We start from the raw sequence: 13,361 nt of genomic DNA, 5'->3' as shown, positions 1-13,361 counted from the left end.
CTCAGTGCTGTTATTTGTGTATCAAATGAAGTAGTGTTTTGAATAAGCTGTATTTAAATGCAGATGTATCTTTTCTTTATGTACTCCCTCTATGACTATACCCACTGCAGTCGCCGATAGAAAGACTAACCTCTTTGCAAAGCTAGTCTAGACCTGTGTAAGTAGACAGTGTAAAGTTAATATAAATATAGTTGTTGTCTTGAAGCTTGATGCGCTGTGAACTGTGACGTGTGGTGGAGCATTAATGGAAGGACATAGCACTTTCTCCGCTGTAAGGAGTCTGTACATAAGGTCATGTTGATGTTATTTTGTTTTTTCAGATGTAGCTGCTGTACAGTAAATGTAAAGAGTAAACTAGAAGACGATTAACTACATTGTTGTTATGAGCTTTTGTCATGGAGATGTGAAAATATTGACCAAACTTTTGAAAATTTTCCCTGGGGAAATCATGATTACAGTTCGAAGCTTGAGTTCCGGTTTAAACGCTAACCATTGCATACTTCAGTTGAGTGGAGACGCAGATGTAATCAACTGAATTGACATAAACTTGTATAATCGACCAAAACTACACTAAAAATAAGAATGTTTAAATATTGATGAATACAAAATTACCAGTACCTTTATGATGAACTGGGATGTCAGAAATGTGTTGAAAATGTTGGCAATAGGACCGCATGATATTTAGAAAAAACTTGCGATGCATGTTTCCAATATTGCGTAAACAATATTAACCCTTTATTACTAACTTTTTCAACACATTATGTTCCATACTAGACGTTGTTTGTTTTTTAGCCAATTGTGGCAAAAAAAATCTTCAAAAATATATATATATAAAGTAAGACCAAAGCAAGTCAGGAAAATTATAATTAAAGTCACACCGTGTAGGATTTGACCCAGTAAATAAAATTAAAATACATGCATTTATTTTGGAATTTAAACAGGTTACATTCTCATTCAAATCCATTCTTTGATTACCCACTCCAGTAAAAGCATTTTCTACATTGAGCTGGTCATTAGGAGCATGTTTTCTACTGATGGCAACAGTATAGTCCAAAAGGTTACGTAGTGTGCCTTTAAAGTAGAACTTTTGCACAATAATAAAAATAAATGTCCATGTGTTTTTTTTAAATTAAGGCTGAGTTAGCAACTGTCAGATGGAAGACGTTCGCAAATTTTGCGATATATTGTGGCTTCTTGCGATACAAAGATTGAATCATTTACTACAGGTGTCTTCACTCTTTTTACCTGGTGAGTTACTTAAATGTAACAAAAACATCAGGGACCTACTTATGTTTATGTAATGACTAAGTGACATACAGCGCTTCCGGAAAGTATTGACACCCCTATAATACTTTAGAGGAAGAAGATATGTATTTATATAGTGCCTTTCACAGACATGGTCACAAAGCGCTTTACATGAGACTATTGTACATTCTCTCTATACAGGGTGGTGGTAAGATACATTTGGAGCTTCAGTTTCCCCTGGGGGAGACTGACAGAAGCAGTGTCAAGACTGCACACATGTTTTTAGTGGTAGGGGAAACTGGAGTACCTGGAGGAAACCTACACAGACACGGGGAGAACATGCAAACTCCAACAGAAAGACCCAATCCTGGTGGGAATCGAACCCATCTAGCTGTGGAGCGAGAGCGCTAACCGCTGCACTACTGTCCCGCCCTTCAGGGTTGTCAGTACTTTCCACGTGCATTGTTGGAGGAGTTACCCCTAGAGACGTGGTAGCCAAGATTCTCTTATTCCATATTACTTTATGTACCCATATGTTGGCAGATTCTGTTCAAAATGTCCAAAACAAGATACCCAGAAAGGACTGAAGCTACAGGTAGCTCCTGAACTACTGGTTGAAGATCCCTTATCTAATATTGCAGCACAACATATCTTTGCAATACATTGGGCAGTCCTAGTTGGGAGTTAATTAAGACACAACTAAGGGGGTCATTTACCAAACGTTAGCTCATGTGCAAAGTGGGTAGCACGTGCAAAAGTTGATCAGCAGCAGTCATTTGTGCATTTTTTTTTACTCACCCAGCATTCTCTTATTTACATACCAAACTTCGGGTCCTAATACTATGATACATGCAATATGAAATGTTAAATTAGGGGCAACTTGCCCACAAATGTCATATTTCAGCTTGTGCTCGCCTGTCTTGATGAATACCCCCCTCACAGTTTAAAATTTCCACGCCTCTTTCATTGTTGTAAGCAAACCAAAGAAAATCTGGTAAAAGGCCTTTAAAGGGGGGGTATTATGCAAAATCGACTTTTTCAAGCTTTACATCATGTTATTATGTCACTCCCTCATTAAAAACATGCCTGAAGTGTTGCCTTGGCACATTCACGTATTTTTGAGTAATCTGTAAAAACTCTGATGGCGGCCATTTTAGGGATAGGTTTGCCTGAGTCCTCCTAGGAACGCCCCCACCTCCTGGAGACGCCTCCGAGCTTTCGTCACCAGCCGAGTAACCAACCACTGCTCCTCAGCAGAACCCCCTCCCCACTGATGCCACAGACAGCGATTGGAGGGGGCGTGTCGGAAAGGGTCAGAGGTTCTTAAAGAGACAGAGGCCTATTTCAAGACATTCGCTACAGCCATTTTGAGAGAGCAATTTTAAACAAGGCAGTTATTCTAATTTACTGCATTTACAGACCAACAGAAGGTTTGGTCATCATTGTAGTGTGATATAGACTGGTGCTATGTGATTGAAAAAAGCATTAACAGTGTCAAGCGGGCCACTTTTTTTTTTTTTTTTTTACTTCGGCGTTACTTTTGTCAGCAAATAAACAAAACAAATAAACAAACAAACAGCCCCCCCCTTCCCAAAGTTCTGAGCATTAGGAGCTGCAGTGTGAAAGTAGCCTTGTAGAGAGCCCTGGTGAAGGTAATCGTCGCAGACACAAGCCTTTATCACTTTGAAAAGCTCCTTATATCATCATCATTAGAAGACAGCGTGGGAGGTCAGTGCCGTGGTCATCGGGGAGGTCAGCAGGCACGGCCAGCCACAAACCTTCACTGACAAAGAGAGAATGGAGAAAAGTTATGTGGCAGAAATTGAATGGGACACAAACCTTGCCTAATTATGTCCAGCACAGGGCCCCGTAGCCCTGCCGAGGTTGTTATCTGATGGACGCTCAGCCACTGTGAACTTGGCAACGTTTTGAACCAGAGTTCACTGCTGTGCCACCAGCCGTGCAGGGTCAGCCACCGGTCAGCGCGCGGGAGGGGGCATGGGAACGGGAGAGGGGCAGCGCCGCACCACACGACAAGGTCCACGCCGTTATACAACACAGGAGACGAGTCGCTGAACTCCGCGGACGGGACAGGACTGACACAGCAACAAGGTAACAGCAGCTCATAGTATTGAGCCAAAAAACACAATGACTTCTGGACAATGGTGAGATACAGGAACTAAATAAAATGGTCTTGGTCGTTTATGACAAATAGTTGTTAGGACATATTCATATTTCATTTCATCTTGCCAAATGGCTTTCCACATTTTGTCTCCCTGTGGAACTCAAGGGAGACAAAGTGGGTGGTGACATGTTGTTCAAACATAGATATACAAGGTACAAAATAAAAAATGGGGAAAAAGGCACTGAAATTGAGTGTTGTTGTTTTTTTATCCCACCCCCATTTCTCATCAAAATTTAATGAGCTTCATTCTTACATTGTCCATTTTTTTTAAACAATACTAACAATGGAAAGACAGCAAATGCCAACAGTAGGAATAGACAATATACTAAAAATGGCAATGGATAATACACCAACAATGGTAATAGTCAAGACTGGTAATAGACAATACAGTATACCAAGAATGGTAATGGTTAAATACATACAACGGTATTGGTATTTTGACCATTACCATTCTTGATTCAAGATGAACAATATACAAGCAATAGCAATGGTTAATGCACAAACAATGGTAATGGAAAGCATACCAAGAATGGTAATGGTCTATCCGCCATGGTAGCACAGCGGTTAGCGCTCTCGCTTCACAGCTAGAAGGTCCCGTGTTCGAATCCCACCTGGACGGGGCCTTTCTGTGTGGAGTTTGTTCTCCCCGTGTCTGCGTAGGTTTCCTCCAGGTACTCCAGTTTCCCCTAACACTAAAAACATGTTCAATAGGCCGGGATGAATGAGAGTGTGTTTGAGAGTGCACATGGTGGACGACGGATGGAAATTAGCCCAAGGCTATAATCTGGTGTGGCTTGTTTACATGCATGAGACCCATGTATGTTTATTAACATGCACCTGACCAAATAAACCAATAAATTTAAAAAAATACCAAGAATGGTAATGTATATATCAGCAATGGCAATGGTAACGGTCAATACTTCAACAATGGTCATTGTCAACACAACAAGGAGGTCATGTTAATTCTGTAATTAGCTTATTATATTGGCTCCAACATGCAACAACCACTTTGTATGACATTATATGACATTACTGTAAGTGCACGGATCCCAACCCACACTTTTGCAACCACTCCCTTAGAGAATCGTGCGTATGTCTCGTTTTTATACAGCTGCACACTGCCATCAGTCAGTTTGTGAAGGATATAGCAAGTAATAGCCACAGTTTAAAAAAAATACTCCTTGACGTGCGCACAATTGTAGGAGTCAGCGTCGGTGTGCCCAGAAACAGTCAACACATCCATATCTAATTATTGTTTTGCGAAGGCGGAACTGCTGTGGTTGTGATAACAGCTCGTTTTCTATGGACCAAGCCCATGATTTGAACACACGCCGCGTGGTGAGAGGGCACACAAAGGTAAGGCGTCCATGCCCTATGTCTCATCACAACATTGTCGCCTTTAATTTTCTCCTGAGAGAGCGAGGGCGCGCAGAGGGCAGCGTGGGGTCACAGGCAGGTCAGCTAAAAAAAACAAAAAAGCTCCATCCCCAGATTACAGAGATGAGGCCCATCGTTCATCACCCCTGCGCCAAAGACCTTCATGTGGGTCAAATGTAGAGACCAGTGGATGATGTAACCCGACAAAGGCAGTCATTAGCTTTTTCCCCAAACTCAACATGCCCATGGAGAGCCTACAGGTCTTTGATGACTGGTGCTCTGTGTGCTCCAGTTTTCTGGTTCAGAGGCAGTTCTTGCATATGATAAGGGCGGGGGCTGCTATTTGCCAAATGAGGGGGAAAAGAGGGTCAGATGGTGAGCACGATAAAGCTCTTGGTGGCAAGTTTTGCTCTGTTCCACATACTGTATGGAGGTCTATTCAGAAGGCCCATGTCTGTTTGTCTTCCCAAAAACAATGTAAGAGACGAGTGTGTGTTTATCTGCCTGCTCAGTTTGTGGACAATCTATCTGAACACTTTCTGTTGGCCTAAGGAAAATCTGAGGTCACTCCAGCATTCTTGGAGTTGTAACTCAACAACTTGAGTGGTCATGAAATGACTTCCAGTAGTTCACCAAGACCTACTTGCGCTGTGAAAAAATATGTTAGGAAACAAGTTAAAGTCAAAGACAGCTAATGCTTTACGTTGCAAAGTGGACTGTAGTGAGATTTAAGACTTCGCAAACTAATAAAATCTCATGGCAGTATTGTGACGAGGCGACGGGTTTACATTTGTCAACAAAAACAAGGACTTTTAACACATTGAGTGCCAAAAATGTAAAAACGTGTTTTTGTGTTTTTTTATTTATTTATTTTTATTACAAAACTAGACACTAAAATGTACCTTATGTGTGATTTTGGTAGCTCTGTGATGAACAGAAGTGAAAAAACTGATGATCAAAAACTTGTAAAAAGTCAAGATCTGGATATTTTATAAATATTATTGTGTTTCTTTCTGTTTTTTTTAGTCTGAGGGGTGTGGTGTTGCGTAGCGAACAGCTGTAAACCCGACACTTCTTCATGTTTAACAAAGCAGAGCGGCTTCTCATGGACAGATTGAAACAGTTGAGGTTTAAACATTTCTCTCATTTCTTAAATGGTTCAACATCCTGTTAAAGTCTTCAATCCGAGAACCTGGCTGTTTAAATGCACACGCCATAAAAAAAAGCAATCGATAACACACAGTGTTTTAAAACAATGTTGTCGTTGAAAATTGACTTGAAACTAATATATTTAGGCATTTGCCTCTTCCCATAACGTTAGTGTCGGTCCAGAGAGGAGAGAGGAGGAGAAAGGTGTTAATCAGAAAGGAGAGTGTTTCATAAAAGAAGCATTGTCTCCGAATGAAGAAAAAAAACTGTGATTTTGATCCAAACTAGCCTCTATTTAGGATAGATTTCTCAGGAACTGGGGCGCGTAAAATTAAACTGAGAGCTTAGAGTCTCACTTTTCAAATGAGCCACAGCATGTGTCCATAGCTATAACATAGAATACGCTGTGGTGCTACAAATATCATGACAATGGTCTGGATTGTTGGCACTCAATGTGTTGGCAATACTTGGTAACAACTCGACTCATTTAACAATTATTTTTGATCAAATGCTCCTCTAAATGTCTGTCCTCTTCATGAACACTTTCAATGTGAGTCATTCCAGAGTGACATTACTGTAATATCTCTCAGCACACCTGATAAGTGAACAAATATACCACAACAAATGCACAAGACATTAACAATTGGACGACGATCATAAGTATTTAAACTTACATGTTTGGCGACCTGTTTTCGATTTCAGTGAGTATTATCTGTAGGGCCTGACAGAGATCAGAGATCAGTCAGATCTTTAAAATGAGCCCTCCCACAACTTCCTAGGCCGGAAAAACATTGTTGTGAAAATCGGTCACAAGTTTGTACACCTATTTTATATAAACCTCAGAGACAGAGACTTGTCACTTTTTGTTTTGGAATCTGCTGATTTTTTTCTTTAAAACGAGCTCCCACTGAAGATCTTACTGAACATGAATTCTCCTCCTGCTGTCACAGTTCTACACTGACACATTTAGAAGCATCATACGCAGGATAATAGACCAGATATTTAAAAAAAATATCAGCGGTGCATATCGGCATCAGCCAATCAAAATCTCCAATATTCAGCATCGGCCTCAGAAAACCCCACATCGGTCGACCTCTCATAAATATACGTCGATGATTGAAATCTTTACTATAATAATGTTTAACTATAGGCAAGTTAAGAGTCATTTATATGACTTATTTATATAAGCCCTGGATAACTAAATCACTGAAAACAACCCTGAATGAAAAGAAAATAGCATTTAATTCAGGAAACAAGCTAGAAGGTAAATTCATTCAAAACAGACTGAACAAAGAAATTAAAACTGCCAAGAGAGCTTATATAGACAGGATGGAGAGACTTTTTAACAATGGAAAGGCCAGGGAGGCCTGGCAGGGCGTTAAAACCCTGACCGGGCTCCCCTCCAAATCCCCCTCATCTGGGCTTTCTGCTGAGGTGTGTGTCCACATGGCAGGGGATCTTAACATCTTTTATTGCAGGCATGATCAGTGTGATTACGCCCAGGAGAGGGAGACGCTCTCTGCAGAGCTTGTCTCTATGTCCCAGTCCACTGAGGACCTGCAGCTGCTGCCTGTGGATGTGGAGCGCGCACTGAGGCAGGTTAAACCCAACAAGGCTCCTGGACCGGATCAGATCTGTGGGCGCCTGCTGAAGGGCTGTTACAGTCAGCTGGCTGGTGTCCTCTGCTCCCTGTTGAACCGTTCCCTGGCGGAACACTCCATCCCCTCCATCTGGAAGTCCTCTACCATCTGTCCAGTGGCGAAGAAGAGTAACCCCAGCACCAACAACAACTATCGGCCTGTGGCTTTGACATCACTGGTCATGAAGAGCTTTGAAAGGTTCGTCATGGCCCAGCTGCAGGCTAATGTGGGCATGCACTCTGACCCACTGCAATACGCCTACCAGCCACAGAGAGGGGTGGATGATGCTGTGCTCACTCTGGTACATAGTGTCATCACCCACCTAGAAAAGCCCAAGTCCCATGTCAACCTGGTCTTCGTGGATTTCTCAAGTGCATTTAACACCGTGCAGCCACATCTCATGGGACGTAAGCTGCTCCAGATGAACGCCAACCCTCACCTCATCCTCTGGGTCCTTTCCTTCCTCACGGGGAGGGTCAGAGGGTCCGAGTGAACGGCCACCTCAGTGCTGTCAGGACAATAGCCACTGGTTCTCCTCAAGGTTCAGTCATCTCTCCACTTCTCTTCACTCTGTACACAAGCGACTGCAGGAGCACCACCCCAGGTATAACCTACATCAAGTACTCAGACGACACAGTTATCATGGACACTACAAACACACACGGATTACTGCAAATTGAACTGGACTCATTCTCACAGTGGTGTAGGGAAAACTGTCTGGATTTAAATGTATCCAAGACCAAAGAGATGACCATCAACTTCTAACATGGTCACTCCAGGTCTCCCTCACTCACTGTCAACAACGAAATAACAGAAAAGGTTAATTCATACAAATACCTGGGTTCCATAATCGACCATAAACTCACATTCAAACTCAATGCTGAACACATATTTTCAAAATGTCAACAACGCCTCTTTTTTCTCCGTAAACTCCGCAAACTCCAAGTCCACCCATCCATTCTCACCTCTTTCTATAAATGTTTCATTGAATCCATCCTTACATTCAACATCACTGTCTGGTTTGGTTCACTCACTCTCACCCACCGCAACATGCTCAATAAAATAATCAAAATCAGCAATAAAATCATCGGTCAGGAGCAGGACTCACTCAGCAGCATCTATGACTCGAGAGTTCTGAGGAAAGGAACCCAGATCTCCACAGACTCCTCACATACTCTGCACTCTCACTACGCCCTGTTGCCGTCAGGGCGCAGGTTCAGGTCCCTCCCTCTGGGGACAGAGAGGGCGACCTTCACTTTCCTCCCGACCTCCATCCGCCTGCTGAATAAATGACTGTGTGGACCTCGGTCTATCAAAGGCCCACTATATATATATATATATATATATATATATATATATATTTATTTTTTTTTTTTTTTTAATGTATTTATTATTGCTGTATGTTGTTGAATGTCTGTGGATGTACTGTTTTTATCGGGCCCGTACTGGCACTTCTCCTGCAAATTAAGTTCCTAACGGATAAATAAAGTGCATTTGAATTGAATTGAATTTGAAATTTTTTCTAAATCATTTTAAAAAACAATTAAATTACATACTTACTTGGTGGTTGGCCATGTCCAACCTATTGGACCCAAAAATTCCATATCGGTCGGGCCCTAATTTGTTGGTGATGTAATGTCATCAGTCCGGTCTGAGGACATACGGAGTGGGGCGACAGTGGTAGGTCTTCTCGTGATCGGAAGGTCGTGTGTTCGAATCCCAGCTCACGCAAATGCACACTGTCGTCGTGTCCTTGGGCAAGACACTTCACCCTACTTGCCTCCAGTGTCTGCGTACACTAGGAGTGTCAATGGGTGACTGGTTCCTTACTTTAAAGCGCTGTGGCCCTGATAAAGGTAGAAAAGCACTATATAAGTTGAGTCCATTCAGGGTTGCCAGATGTACGATAACTATCGTATTTGTAAGACAATTTTGACCCCTGTACGATGTACGATCAATAATTCAAAAGAGCCCTAAATGTATGATAATTTACAAGCCTGGTACAAAGTCTGGTCAAATGCACTGTTCCCTCTCAGCTGCGCTCTGATCTGGAGTCAGACTGAGCCTCCGTATTCACGTAGGTGTAATATCTGCTGTCAGAAGGAGAGACTGTCCCTGGATCAGTTTTACAGTTCCACTATCGCATTATCCTCCTGCCTTGGCTGCAGCCATGGCATTGGATTGCATGTCATGCGTGTGCGTATAATGTAACATAATGGGACAGTGCGTGAGCTGTAGTCAGTGGTGATGATATGAGCCATATTTTGCGCAGGTGCTACAGCGCTATTGACCCATTTAGGTAACGCTTTAGAATGCAACCCGCGAGTTCCAGGTGTAAGTACGGGTAACTACACATGTAAGTACAGGTACTCTTTCAATGTGTAATAGGGGAACAATGTGTAACAAGGGAGTACAAAGCGTAACAAGGGGGAGCAATGTGTAACAAGAAAGTAACACTTGTGACACTTTGTACTGCCTTGTTACACATTGTTCCCCTTTGTAACACTGTGTACTTCCTTGTTACACATTGTTCCCCTTTGTGACACTTTGTACTACCTTGTTGCACATTGTTCCCCCTTGTAACACTGTGTTCTTCCTTGTTACACATTGTTCCCCCTTGTTACACTGTGTACTTCCTTGTTACACATTGTTCCCCTTTGTACTTCCTTGTTACATATTGTTCCCCTTTGTAACACTTTGTACTACCTTGTTGCACATTGTTCCCCCTTGTAACACTGTGTACTTCCTTGGTTACACTTTGTTCCCCTTTGTGACACTTTGTACTACCTTGTTGCATATTGTTCCCCCTTGTAACACTGTGTACTTCCTTGTTACACATTGTTCCCCTTTGTGACACTTTGTACTACCTTGTTGCACATTGTTCCCCCTGTAACACCGTGTACTTCCTTGTTACACATTGTTCCCCCTTGCTACACTGTGTACTTCCTTGTTACACATTGTTCCCCCTTGTTACACTGTGTACTTCCTTGTTACACATTGTTCCCCTTTGTAACACTTTGTACTTCATTGTTGCACATTGTTCCCCTTTGTACTTCCTTGTTACACATTGTTCCCCTTTGTAACACTTTGTACTACCTTGTTGCACAGTGTTCCCCCTTGTAACACTGTGTACTTCCTTGGTTACACTTTGTTCCCCTTTGTGACACTTTGTACTACCTTGTTGCACATTGTTCCCCTTTGTGACACTTTGTACTACCTTGTTGCACATTGTTCCCCCTGTAACACCGTGTACTTCCTTGTTACACATTGTTCCCCCTTGCTACACTGTGTACTTCCTTGTTACACATTGTTCCCCTTTGTACTTCCTTGTTACACATTGTTTCCCTTGTTAAACGTTGTAAGAGTACCTGCACTTACATGTGTAATTACTTTCTTGTTACCTGTAGTTACACCTGGAACTCGTGGGCTGTACGATAGTGTGTGCTGAAATACAATAGTTTTGGAAGCTTGGTACGATATGCTGGTTTTGAGAATCTGGCAACCCTGAGTCCATTTACCATTTACATACCCTGCACACGGTAAAGGCCAAAGGCTGGCACATCTGAAGATATTTTTCACTGATAAAACTACCATAGCTAAATTGATGCTTCCATTTTGTCTTCCACTCTGAGCGAAGACTTTAAAGTTATCGCATCAATAGACCGTTAATAAGGACTAGTTTTCATTCATTATTGACAAATAGCTAACCGCCGAGGAATCCCTGCCATTTTGCCCCACGTGCTCTGTACTTGACCCGCTCACCTCCTCGCGCTAGCTTGTGCTCAGCCCTCAACAATAGATACACATCAGTAATGATTTCTCTAAATGGCCGCTGCAGGTCATTGGGAGAGCGCTTAATTATTATAATGAGGTAAAAGAGAGGTCTTTAGAGAAAAGTTAACCAATTGGTCCGGGCAGTGGCGCGTTACAAAGAGCCCCGCCACCACAACAAACACGGGGCAGGTCACCACCCTTTATCCCAAGTGTTCACAAGAGGATGGAGGCACATGAGGGGTAGTCTGTTTGGCATTGGGGTTTTGGGGCTGGGGGCTCGTGGGGGAAATGCTTGAACTGGCTGACTGATCGTGTCAAAACGAAAGCCTGGCCAGCCAATTGCGTTGGGCCGTGGTCCACTTGAAGCGAATCCTGGTGCAATAGGCGTAATTTGTCATCTGTGCAGCTGGTGAACACAAACTCACTCTGGTGCATCAACAAATCCAAGAATAGAAAATAACGGAAGCAAAAAATGGGGTTGGTGACATGTGAGAAGAAAGATGTATTAGTTGCAAAGTGTTTTTCAGAATGGATTTTGGATTTTGTTTAGTTTTTGAATAAGCCATTTATAGTAATAAAAAAAAGCTGTAAACATTTTAAAATTGTATTTTTTATGGTTTAAAAGCTCAATCAATCAAGCAGGAATTAGATATTAAAAAATGTCCTCTAGAAAAAAAACTTCAACATATTGTTTAGTATAAGCCTGTGAAGTTTGTAGTCTGTAGGAGCTACTAAAGTGGAGATGATTTTGCAAGAGCATACATAAAACTTAATTTTGAGAAAGTTTTGTAAAGCCTGCACATGCGTGTGTATATTACACCCGTCTTAAAGGAACAGGCCACTATTTTTACGTACTGAGATATGTTCTTACCTGTGTTTAGACAAGTTGATACGCATCTGTCCGGTACCACCACACCATAGATGTTGTTGCTCCAAACAGGGGTGAAGTTGGATGCTACCACGCTCTTCCACGGGCACGTACAAATACCAGACAGGTACGCATCAACTCGTCTAAGCTGAGGTAAGACCATATCTCAGGATGTAAAGTATGGGTATTTATATGATATATTGTACCTCTACCACTATGGACTACTATTTTTTGTAATAAATATAGGTATTTTCTTTTGCAAATTTAGAATACACGATGCTTGGAGTCAGTTAACTCCGCCCCCTCTCTCCTTCCATGCAACTTTTGCAGTAGTAGAAATATTTATACAACAGCAATAAGTGAAGTTACTTCACTATGCAGTTATAAGGAAACACAGCTTCATAAATGGCCAACACACACGCCAACACGTGTTTTGATTGACTCACCGCTCTGTCCTGGCCGCTTCATCGGGTGTTTTTATTGTGGGACTCGTGTTGGTTATAAAAGTGAATCCACTTTGATTCTGGTGAAGGTTCACCAAACATCCATCAGAGACAGTCACAGAAAAACACTATTTTGGTGACAGTCGCTGAATCCCGGAGAGGAATTCAAACTGGCGAGTGGCCTCTTCTTTAGAAAGGTTGAATAAAGTCCTGTACCTCTCGTAGCCATTACCTCTGTGTGACATTAGCGTTAGGTAAGAAAAACAGGTGTGTCCAGAGAAGGTTAGAAAGAGCTCCCTCTTCACAACTTTCAGTACAAACATGACATCTGTTCAGACGCACAAGCGGTGCGTTTGTTTTCTCTGCAGGGGCAGTCGGGCACATTCTGGGGTGTTTCTGATAAGGAAATAGTACAACAACATGTTTAAAAGCTCCAAAAAGTCGATTTTGCATGATATAGGACCTTTAAATTATGTTTCTGCGTTACTATAAAGGACATTCATATGTTTTAACAAGAAGAGTCCATAGTCACTCGTTCATTATGCATTTTAATATTCCATCCAGCCTATTGCATTGGGGCTAATCCTGGGCCACGTTCAGGAGCAGCAGCAAAATGAAGCAAACTAAGATTATTTTGACAGAACACCTTGTCATAGGTTTCACAAAACGATCATCCTAAT

General features: G+C 42.0%; 1 long non-coding RNA gene across 6 annotated transcripts; it reads right to left on the bottom strand.

The window, feature by feature from the left end:
• Positions 1-10,052: 10,052 nt before the first annotated feature.
• Positions 10,053-10,938, bottom strand: LOC306965725. 6 transcript variants are annotated; one of them, XR_013793051.1, is made up of 4 exons: positions 10,843-10,938; positions 10,474-10,752; positions 10,163-10,342; positions 10,053-10,112 (listed from the first exon to the last, which is right to left on the bottom strand). It is a non-coding gene; the product is annotated as an uncharacterized lncRNA (long non-coding RNA). The 6 variants fall into 6 exon arrangements; XR_013793052.1 differs by lacking the exon at positions 10,053-10,112 and having other exon boundaries at positions 10,121-10,342; XR_013793053.1 differs by lacking the exon at positions 10,053-10,112 and having other exon boundaries at positions 10,121-10,342; positions 10,513-10,752.
• Between the last annotated feature and the right edge of the window lie 2,423 nt (positions 10,939-13,361).

This window comes from Gobius niger (genome assembly GCF_951799975.1).
Source record: "Gobius niger genome assembly, chromosome: 7".
NCBI lineage: Eukaryota > Metazoa > Chordata > Actinopteri > Gobiiformes > Gobiidae > Gobius > Gobius niger.
The sequence above is the reverse complement of the archived record's forward strand: the minus strand, read 5'-3'. Positions and strand labels throughout refer to the sequence as shown.